Source organism: Gopherus flavomarginatus, chromosome 12, assembly GCF_025201925.1.
Source record: "Gopherus flavomarginatus isolate rGopFla2 chromosome 12, rGopFla2.mat.asm, whole genome shotgun sequence".
Taxonomy (NCBI): Eukaryota; Metazoa; Chordata; order Testudines; family Testudinidae; genus Gopherus; species Gopherus flavomarginatus.
Window position 1 is genome coordinate 24748308 of NC_066628.1, and position 9791 is coordinate 24758098.

General features: G+C 45.5%; 1 protein-coding gene and 1 pseudogene across 2 annotated transcripts in view; one reads left to right on the plus strand and one right to left on the minus strand.

Moving 5' to 3' along the window:
• LOC127032449 (zinc finger protein OZF-like) overlaps nucleotides 1–9791 on the minus strand; it is a 98090-nt gene that overhangs the window by 68380 nt on the left and 19919 nt on the right. The gene's annotated exons all lie outside the window — the stretch shown is intronic.
• LOC127032168 (zinc finger protein 420-like) overlaps nucleotides 1–9791 on the plus strand; it is a 200860-nt pseudogene that overhangs the window by 29812 nt on the left and 161257 nt on the right.

Below are 9791 nucleotides of genomic sequence, written 5' to 3' on the forward strand. Positions count from 1 at the left end.
GCATGTCGTCTTTGCTTTCTAGCGGTCTCTTCCAGAGTTTTTGCCGTCTCTCAGCCGGTGATAACACAGACAGCTGAGATCTCAAGGTTGCATCTGTAAAGCCAAAATGCAACACTTAACAGAGGCAGCATTGTTTATACCAGACAGAGTAATGATTCCCCCCCATTTAAGGAGGGCTGTCATGGTGTAATTCCCTACTCTGAAGCTTAGCGTCCAAAAGATGGGGTACCAGCATGAATTCCTCTAAGCTCAATTACCAGCTTAGTACTTGTAGCGCTGCCACCAACCAGGAATTCCAGTGCCTGGTACACTCTGGTCCCCCCAAAAACTTGCCTGGGGACCCCCAAGACCCAGACCCTCTGGATCTTAACACAAGGAAAGTAAACCCTTTCCCTCACCGTTGCCTCTCCCAGGCTTCCCTTCCCTGGGTTACACTGGAAGATCACTGTGATTCAAACTCCTTGAATCTTGAAACAGAGAGGAAAATCCACCTTCCCCCCTCCTTCTCTCTCCCCCTCCCAGACTCTCCCTGAGAGAGAAAGTAATCCTAACACAGAAAGAAAATTAACCTCTCTATCCCCCTTCCCTCCTTTCTCCCCCCCAATTCCCTGGTGGATCCAGACCCAGTCCCCTGGGGTCTCATCAGAATAAAAAAAACAACAACAATCAGGTTCTTAAACAAGAAAAGCTTTTAATTAAAGAAAGAAAAAACAGTAAGAATTATCTTTGTAAATTTAAAATGGAATAGGTACAGGGTCTCTTAGCTATAGACACTGGGAATAACCTCCCAGCCTAAGTATACAAGTACAAATTAAAATCCTCCCAGCCAAATACACATTTGAACTCCTCCCAGCCAAATACACATTTGCAAATAAAGAAAACAAACATAAGCCTAACTCGCTTTATCTACCTAGTACTTACTATTCTGGATCTATAAGAACCTGTGCAAGGGAGATTGGAGAGAAACCTGGTTGCATGTCTGGCCCCTCTGAGCCCTCAGAGTGAATAACAACCAAAAACTAACAGCACACACAAAACTTCCCTCCCTCAAGATTTGAAAGTATCCTGTCCCCTGATTGGTCCTCTGGTCAGGTGACAGCCTAGCTCACTGATCTTGTTAACTCTTTACAGGCAAAAGAGATATGAAGTACTTCTGTTCCATTAACTCTTAACTATCCGTTTATGACAAGGACGCACACAGTCTACACAATAGCATAATATTCCCATCCCAAACCCACTCATAACCCACGGGAGCCCCAAAATGGTGAGTAAGAGGGACTGATTGTTTCAGGCCTGTACTGTTCTCTGGGTTTCTGTGCCTTGGGGAGAGTCAAGAGCTGCAGGGGGCACCTACACTGAACACTATCCTAACATTTTCCACAGGAGTTTATCCTGGCAGATATCTCGCTGCTGAGGGTGACCTGGGAAGCAAGGGAGGGTCTTCTACTGCAATGCGGCCTCTGCCCTGGCTCCTATGCAGCTTGCCCGTGTGCAGAAATGGTCCCCCCATCCCTCGCAGCACAGTGGCGCAGACACGTAAGCCTGACTGGGACAAAGAGCACAGTGGCTCTCCCAATAAACCTGCACAAGCACATTGCCCATGTTCTGGATGAGACTTTTGAAGAGATTACCAAGGCCGATTACCGTGATGTGATAGACCACATCAATGTGCTATTCCGCATCTAGGCATGCATGCATGCAGCCCTAACCCTCCTCTCCCGAAAAATTTCCATCCTGAAAATAGAAGCCTCTTACCGGGAACTTGCTCCTCTGTTTGTCCTCCACCAAGTACCGGCTGCTACGACTGGCTACCTTCTTCCTGGCTTGAGAAGAGTTCCTGGCTGCATGCCTCCAGGGACTCCGGGGTGTCTCCCTCTACCCCAGTACCCTCACTCTCGCTTTTCTCCTCCTAGTCCCCCTGCTCTGAAGTGTCCATGGTGGTCCTCGGAGTGGAGGTGGGGTCACCCCCAAGTATCACATCCAGCTTTTTGTAGAAACGGCAGGTCATGGGGGCAGCACCAGAGCGGCAGTTTCCCTCGCGGGCTTTGCAGTAGGCACTCCACAGCTCCTTCACTTTAACCCTGCACTGCAGTGCGTCCCGCTCATGGACCCTTTCCATCATGGCCCTTTATATCTGCCCAAAGGTATCATAATTCCTACGGTTGGAGAGCAGCTGGGACTGCACAGCTTCCTCCCCCCAAACACTGATGAGGTCCAGCAACTCACCATTGCTCCATGCTAGGGCTCGTTTGGCGCATGGAGGCATGGTCACCTGGAAAGATTCACTGATTGCACTCCACACCTGGCTGAGCAAACAGGAAGGGGATTTTTAAAATTCCCAGGGAATTTAAAGGGCAGGTCTGATGGTTAGTTACCTGAGGCCAGGGCAGTAGAGTTCGAAATGATGAGCAGAGTGGCTAGAATAGGCATTCTGGGATACTGCCGAATACTTCTGGAGGCCAATCACAGCACTTTGGGTGGCCACACTGGTGGCGCAGCGCTGCAGCAGCAGCACTATACTCTTTATTCCTCTCGTGGAAGTGGAGTACAAGCAGCGCTGCAACTGTGGAGATACAGCGCTGTATGTGCCTTGCCCGTGCGGACGGGGAGTGAGTTACAGCGCTATAAAGCCACCACCAGCGCTGCAACTTTCAAGTGTAGCCAAGGCCAGAGGCAGCGGGGAAACCACCCAGACTATGTCTCCACTGCAATGTAATCCAAAGGTTAGTGGGACTCGAGTCAGCAGACCCTGAGTTAAAAAACCCAGGGCTGAGCATCTACACTCATTGATAACTGTATGTTAACAATTTTCTAAGGTCTGCACAAACCTGGGGCTCTGGCATCCACTCTGCAGCATGCAGACCCGCGTCAAACCGACTATATCCCAGACTCCCTAGTGCCCTTCTGAGGTGTGGCCACTCTAGCCCTTTGATAATGGTGCATTGTGAGAAAACTTAACTGCCCACTCTGCTCGTTACAGGAATTTTGAACAGGCTGAAAATATAGCCTGCAGGGGGAGTCATTTTGGTCTGTGCGCTCCCCGCCACGGGAGCCAGAAACATGGAGGAGGTGTGTTTTCAATAACTTCTCTTGCTTGCGTTTTTACTCCTGTGTCAGGAAATGGGCAGAATTCCTATAACACACTGGTGGACATTTCAGTGGCATCTTCTGACCCACCAAAGGCACATGAAAGAATTTATGATAGAGCAGGAGAAGGAGTACCAGGCTTGGCAGACTCAAGCTGGCTGATGCTGGCATTGTAATCTAACCCAGTACTGTAACCTAATGCTTGGATTTTGGCGGTGCAGATAGCAACCTAGAGCACAGGACTTGGAGCAAAGAAATTTATAAAAACCCAAACAAGAAGTTGACATTTTGTTTATATTACCTTTGCAATAACGTTGAGGTAACCCCTTACGTTTTTTTTAAAATGAAAACGTGTGGTTAATAATATTATGATAGTTATACCTGTGGAAGAAACAAACTCCCCTCTCAGGTTGGAAGCAACAAAATCAGAGACAGCTTTATTCAGGACATGCAATTGCAAGGGAAAAACACAGCTGACAGAGAGCATCTCTGCCTCAGTTTCTCCAAAGTACAGGCAAAATCACACAAGCATTTATACCTCTTTGTGACATGCATTTATTAAAAACATCTGCATTTTATTTAGGCTATTTGCTATCTAGTCCAGTATTTTCTCACCTTCTCTTCTCAAAAATCGTTATCTCAAGGTTAGGTCACACTAACTATTCTGCTGTTTTCCACTCACTTCTGACATGAGCTCTGCTTCTACAGGTCTCGCGATATTAGGCTAAGACTTGACAGAACAGGTGCTCTGTCTCTGATACTTAAATGCTGCACTTAAACCTGCTCTTTCTTTCCCTGCTTCCACATACCTCAACCATAATATTAATATAGTGTGGTACCACTTATATTAAAAAAAGTATACAATTGACTTTTGTTGCAACAAAATTAAAACAAAAAAGTAGTCACATGACACACAAATACATCATACACCAAAAACAACATACATTACATACAGGACAAACGTAAAACTAAAGATGAATGGTGGCAGAATTGTATCCGTAACTATACAAGAAAGGCAGGAAGAGATTTATTATTAAAGTAAAGCATTTTAGAAAACAGACAGGCAAGAAAGAGTTAAACATCTAAATAAGCAAGTTATCTTTTTATTTAAAATTTTTAATAAGAATTGATACAAATTCATATTAAGTTATTTGTCCAAATTGTATTAATTTAGTAACTTAAGGCATTTTCCATTACTTTCTATAAACTTTATTTTAAAACTTTGCTAGATGGAAATAAGGAAAGCCCATGTTTCAAATATTAGTCAGTGGTTAGAATTAGAATCAGAGTCTGCATTTCTGTTGCTTTGCAACCATATCTTCTAGAAAGTTAGAAGTATTTCCAGCTGTTGCATTCCTGAAGGGTTAAAATGATTAAGTTACTGGACTTATTTAAAATTAGGTTTTTATCTGTGTGTGTTTGGTTTTTGTTTTGTTTTCAGTTCCTTCATCTTTTTAGTGTTGGAGGTTTCCATAATAACTATAACTTTTAACTTTTAAAACAAAGAGAGGGCAGAAGGGAAGAGGGGTTGGGAAGTGGGGGAGGGGAAGGGAGGGGAGGGGAGGGGGTGAGTGTGAAGAAAAGCAACGTAGAAGGGAGGGAGACCCGAGCCAAGAAAGAATAATTAACTCTATCAAGTTATCTTAAAATACAGGCAGCTGCAGTGAGCAAACTGAGAAAGGATATAAAGGAAAACTTAACTGGTATGTAAAAATATTTGAGAAATAAGGAAAAAAGGAGTGGGGCTCCGTGGGTTAAAACTTTGGATTGGGAACTCATGCCCACGGTTTTTATCCTGGCTCTGAGATATGGGCAGTGGATATAATAGGCCAGGCTAAGCTTTCCTTTATGCAGCTGCCGCTGACCCGCCACTGGACACCTGGGTAGTGGTGGCCCCACCTCTTCCCCTCCGTGCTCCGCCCCTTCCCCAAAACCCCCACCACCTGCTGCTGCTGCCTGCCTGGTAAGTCTCCCTCTCTGAAGGTCCCAGCTGCTCGCAGCGTCCCTCCTCACTCCCCTTCCCCGCATGGGTGAGGGAGTGAGGAGGGACATGGCGAGCCAATGGTAGGCAAAGGAGTGAGGAGGCCAGCGGTGGGTGGCAGCGCTTTGGAGTTTCGAGTGTAGCCAAGCCCTCTGTCTTGGTTTAGGTTTTACTGGAACCTGGCTCTCATTATATGGTGATGGTTGCATTGTGGTGGCCCCTCCCTATGGACTGCTTGGTCGCTCTTGGACTGGGTCATTCCCAGTACCCCCATTCCAATCATCACGTTCCACCTTTTCATTTTACTTGGAACACCTTTTTCTATTTCTGTCCCCATTCTTTAGTATCCAAAGTTGCCCACCAAGATTTATAATGGGGGACTACACTTCTCTTTTTTGCAGATTTTCTACAGCTGTTTCCAGTTTCTGTTCTTTCCAGTAATTTTGTTGCCCCTGTTGTTTCTTCTAACTTTTTCTGTGTTTCTGTTACTTGCCTGGCCAGTTCTGTGGTCTTTTGTCTTAACATTTAACAGCCTTGGCCAGAGTTTGTTTATTCTACATTTCTTACTTTTAGTATTATTTTTCTGCCCTAGCCTTACAGATCCCATTCCACATTTCTGTGGGGATATCTAGGGAGAGGATTAGAAGATTCCCTAACTCAGAGTTTTCTGTCATTTTAGGTCATGAACTTTTGGGGTCACTAGTTTTGTTAAGAATGTTGCTAAAGAATGTTGTTACTATTGGAGGGCTTCTCAGAGCTTTTGTGCTTAGGGCTAAGCCAGTGTTGTCGGCACTAGCAGATAGCGTAGCCTGCCAATTTAGAACATCTCAAAATTACTCATAAAGAAAGCTCGCAGATTCAGTTCAATGGTGAAAGCACTCGGCCAGGTTTCTTGTCAGTGAAGTACAGTCCTAGAGCTCCCATAGGAACTACAGGTACGCTAACACGTATGCCTTTGATAGTGGATTAGGTCAGTGAGCATCTCTGCTGCCCCCTCAGCTGCACAGAGGTGCCCCTCCTATGAGTTCTCTTTTATACATTGATACAAACAAGTTACATATTGCAATCCTGACATGGTTAGTTACCACTCCTACACCTTTTACCTGTTGGTTCAAACAAAACATCCCCCTCCATTATCTTAATTGGGGTTGGTGTGTTCCTGTACCATGTCCCAGGAATGTGTTTATATGAATACCCAGTACCTAGTACTTTTTAGGAGTGCCTGTGTTTTAGGAATGCTAGCCGTACCTCTGCCAAGTTCATGTTACCTGTAAGCAGGGTCTGAATGAGCTCGCCCCTGATATCTAGTGATGAGCTGTGAAAAAGGACTTCAGAAGCTGATCTCATTTGCTTAGGCACACCCACCCTGCCCAGCATGATGGGAGTGCTTACCCAAAGATCACTTTTGGTTGGTGTTGAATCCCCAGTCTCCATGTTATAGGGGCAGGAGTAATAAAGCATTGTTATCCTTGTTGTGTGAATCAAGGACAGCAGGACTGTACTTGGCTTACCCTGACTGAGGCACTCACTAGGCAGGGGATGTGGGTTGTACCACCACCTGGTGGCGTGGGTCCTGGACACCATTTGGCCCTTCTTATGGTGTAATAACAGAGCTGATTGCTGTTCAGTTGAGAGTCTTATTACATACCACAGAGCTAAAATCACTGATACTCAGGTTTAAGCATTAAATCTGTTTTGGGATGCAATAGACTGCCCTGTGTGCACCAGCAGTGAGCAGGGGCGGCTCTAGGTATTTTGCCACCCCAAGCTCGAATCTGCAGGACCAGCGGACCCTCCGCAGGCATGCCGCTGAAGGCAGCTTGCCTGCCACCCTTGTGGTGACCGGCAGAGTGGCCCCCGTGGCTTGCCGCCCCAGGCATGCGCTTGGCATGCTGGTGCCTGGAGCCGCCCGTGGCAGTGAGGCGCCTTCATGAACAGCTGAAATCACTGAGTGCCATGTTAAGTGGTGGGATCAGAAGACATCCCAGGGGATTGGCAATCAGCTGGTGGGGTGGCTGGTAAAGAGGTGTGGTGATTGGGCAAAGGAATGGAGCAGCCAGCAGGATGGCTGGCAGAAAGGAGCTAAGCGATGTTTGGCCAGCAGGGTGACTGCGGAGAGAAGCAGTGAGTGAGTGCCTGGACAGAGGAGAGAGTAAGGTGCCTTCTTACTCCACCCACTCCATCCAGGGTGGGAGAAGAACTCTGCAGATGCATCTCTGAACTTTGGGCCTGCATTGACCCAGGACAACTGTGAGTGGAGTGCGAAGGGACAGGCACGTTAAATGGACTTTTGTTTGCTGGACTTAAGAACATGAGGCAAAAGGACACTGCCCAACATACTCTGGGGCTTTTGCTTATGGTTTTATGTTTATGAATTCTATTTGTGGCGTTTTCCCAAATTAATGTCAGATTGCTTCCTTCCTTTTATTATTTTTTTTTCCCTACACTCAGACTCAGCTACCGAAAATGATGCTGTCCTGCAACTTTGAAGAGAAACTATTTTGCAAGGATAACTGGACAAAAGACATGATATATCAGAAGAGATATGTGGTTATTGGTTCTATAGAGAAGAAGGAAATGTTCAAAAGTGACATATCTTTAAAAGTGACAATCATACTACCAAGAAGTCTCAGAAAAGGAACTTGGCTATTATTAATAAAAATCATCTTGAAGCAGAGAGTTTGAGATGCTGTCTATTAGCCAGGCATGCATAGTCAAACTGAGGACCTGCTTCAGTCTTGTAAAACACGTCAAACCTTCAGAAACAAACATCAAGAGGATTCAGTGCTATTGTATAAGGTCCCAAATAGAACTTGGCAGAAATTTGGCATGGACCTGTTTGCGTTTCAAGGCACAGATTATTTTTATTCTGGTTGATTATTATTCCAAATACTTAGAAGCCTGTTTGCTTCAGGACACCACAAGCATGTCTCTCATAAGACAAAGTCTATTTGCAAGATATGGCATACCTGAGAAACTCAGTGACAATGGACCACAATTCTGCTCCAGTTACTTTTCAATTGTTTTGCAAAAATTTGACTTTATTCACCAAAACTTGTCTGTTGATCCCATAGTCAAATGGAATGGCCACGAAAACAGTTCAAACTTTAAAAAAGAATTCTTAAAAAAAAAAAAAATCTAGCTTGAAAAACACAGATTCTCTCTTAGGCTGGAGCAAAGGGTCATGCACCTTGCAGGAAGGTGCTGTAACCACCAGGATAAAGAGTCACATATAGTGAAACACACAAAAGGAAAAAAGAATCCAAGTGAGGTAAAGAGCATTAGAACTGAAATTGATTGCTGATGCAAAACAAACCTAATCCAAATGTATCAATGCCCCCTTTCTTCAGACAGTGAATAGTGCTTAAGGTCTCTTACACAGTTAAGCAGTCCTTCTTGGGCCTGGTCTACACTACGAGTTTATATTAAATTTAGCAGTGTTAAATCACATTAACCCTGCACCCATCCACACAACGAAGCCCTTTATATCGATATAAAGGGCTCTTAATACCGGTATCTGTACTCCTCCCCGACGAGGGGAGTAGCACTGAAATTGGTATTGCCATTTCAGATTAGGGTTAGTGTGGCCGCAATTCGACGGTATTGGCCTCCGGGTGCTATCCCACAGTGCACCATTGTGACTGCTCTGGACAGCAATGCACTGGCCAGGTAGACAGGAAAAGCCCCGCAAACTTTTGAATTTCATTTCCTGTTCGCCCAGCGTGGAGCGCCAATCAGCATGGGTGACCATGCAGTCCCAGAATCAAAAAAGAGCTCCAGCATGGACCGTACAGGAGATACTGAAGCTGATCTCTGTGTGGGGAGATGAATCTGTTCTATCAGAACTCCATTCCAAAAGATGAAATGCCAAATCATTTGAAAAAAATCTCCAAGGCTACGATAGAGAGAGGCCACAACAGGGACTCAACACAGTGCTACGTGAAACTTAAGGAGCTGAGACAAGCGTAACGGAAAGCCAAAGAATCAAATGGATGCTCACGGAGGGGTGGAGGACTGAGGACTCGAGCTATCCCACAGTCCCCAACAGTCTCCGAAAACCATTTGCATTCTTGGCTGAGCTCCCACAGCCTGAAGGGTTAAAAACATTGTTGCGAGTGGTTCACGGTATATGTTGTCATTCCCCCCCCGTGAAAGAAAAGGGGAAAAAATTGTTTCTCGCCTTTTTTCAATGTCACTGTATGTCTACTGGATGCTGCTGGCAGACGCGGTGCTGCAGTGCTACACAGCAGCATCCCATTGCCTTCCCTTTCTGATGGCAGACGGTACAATATGACTGGTATCTGTCATCAGCATCATCCCGTGAGTGCTCCTGGCTGGCCTCGGTGAGGTCGGCCAGGGTCGTCTGGGCAAAAATGGCAATGAGAAGACAGGGGAAAGAAAGTAGCACAAAAGGAAGGGGAAGAAAGAGCAGGATCTCACAAGTATCAGGTTGGGGACCTCATTGGTGCAGCGATGATATTCAAGGATCCTCACTGGAGTATCAAAGACTGATATAACAACAGCAATACTCCTGTCACCACTGCAGTGGTGGTAAAAAGCTTTAAATTTGTCCTGCCCAAAAGTTTCTTTTTAAGGGCCCCAAAAGGGACTGATGAGGACATTATTTTGTCCACCATTTAGGCCTAATTTCCAACAACCAAATTTGGTTCACTGATTTCTGGTTCCACACTTTTCTTACTTAGCAGACATAGAATCATGGGAG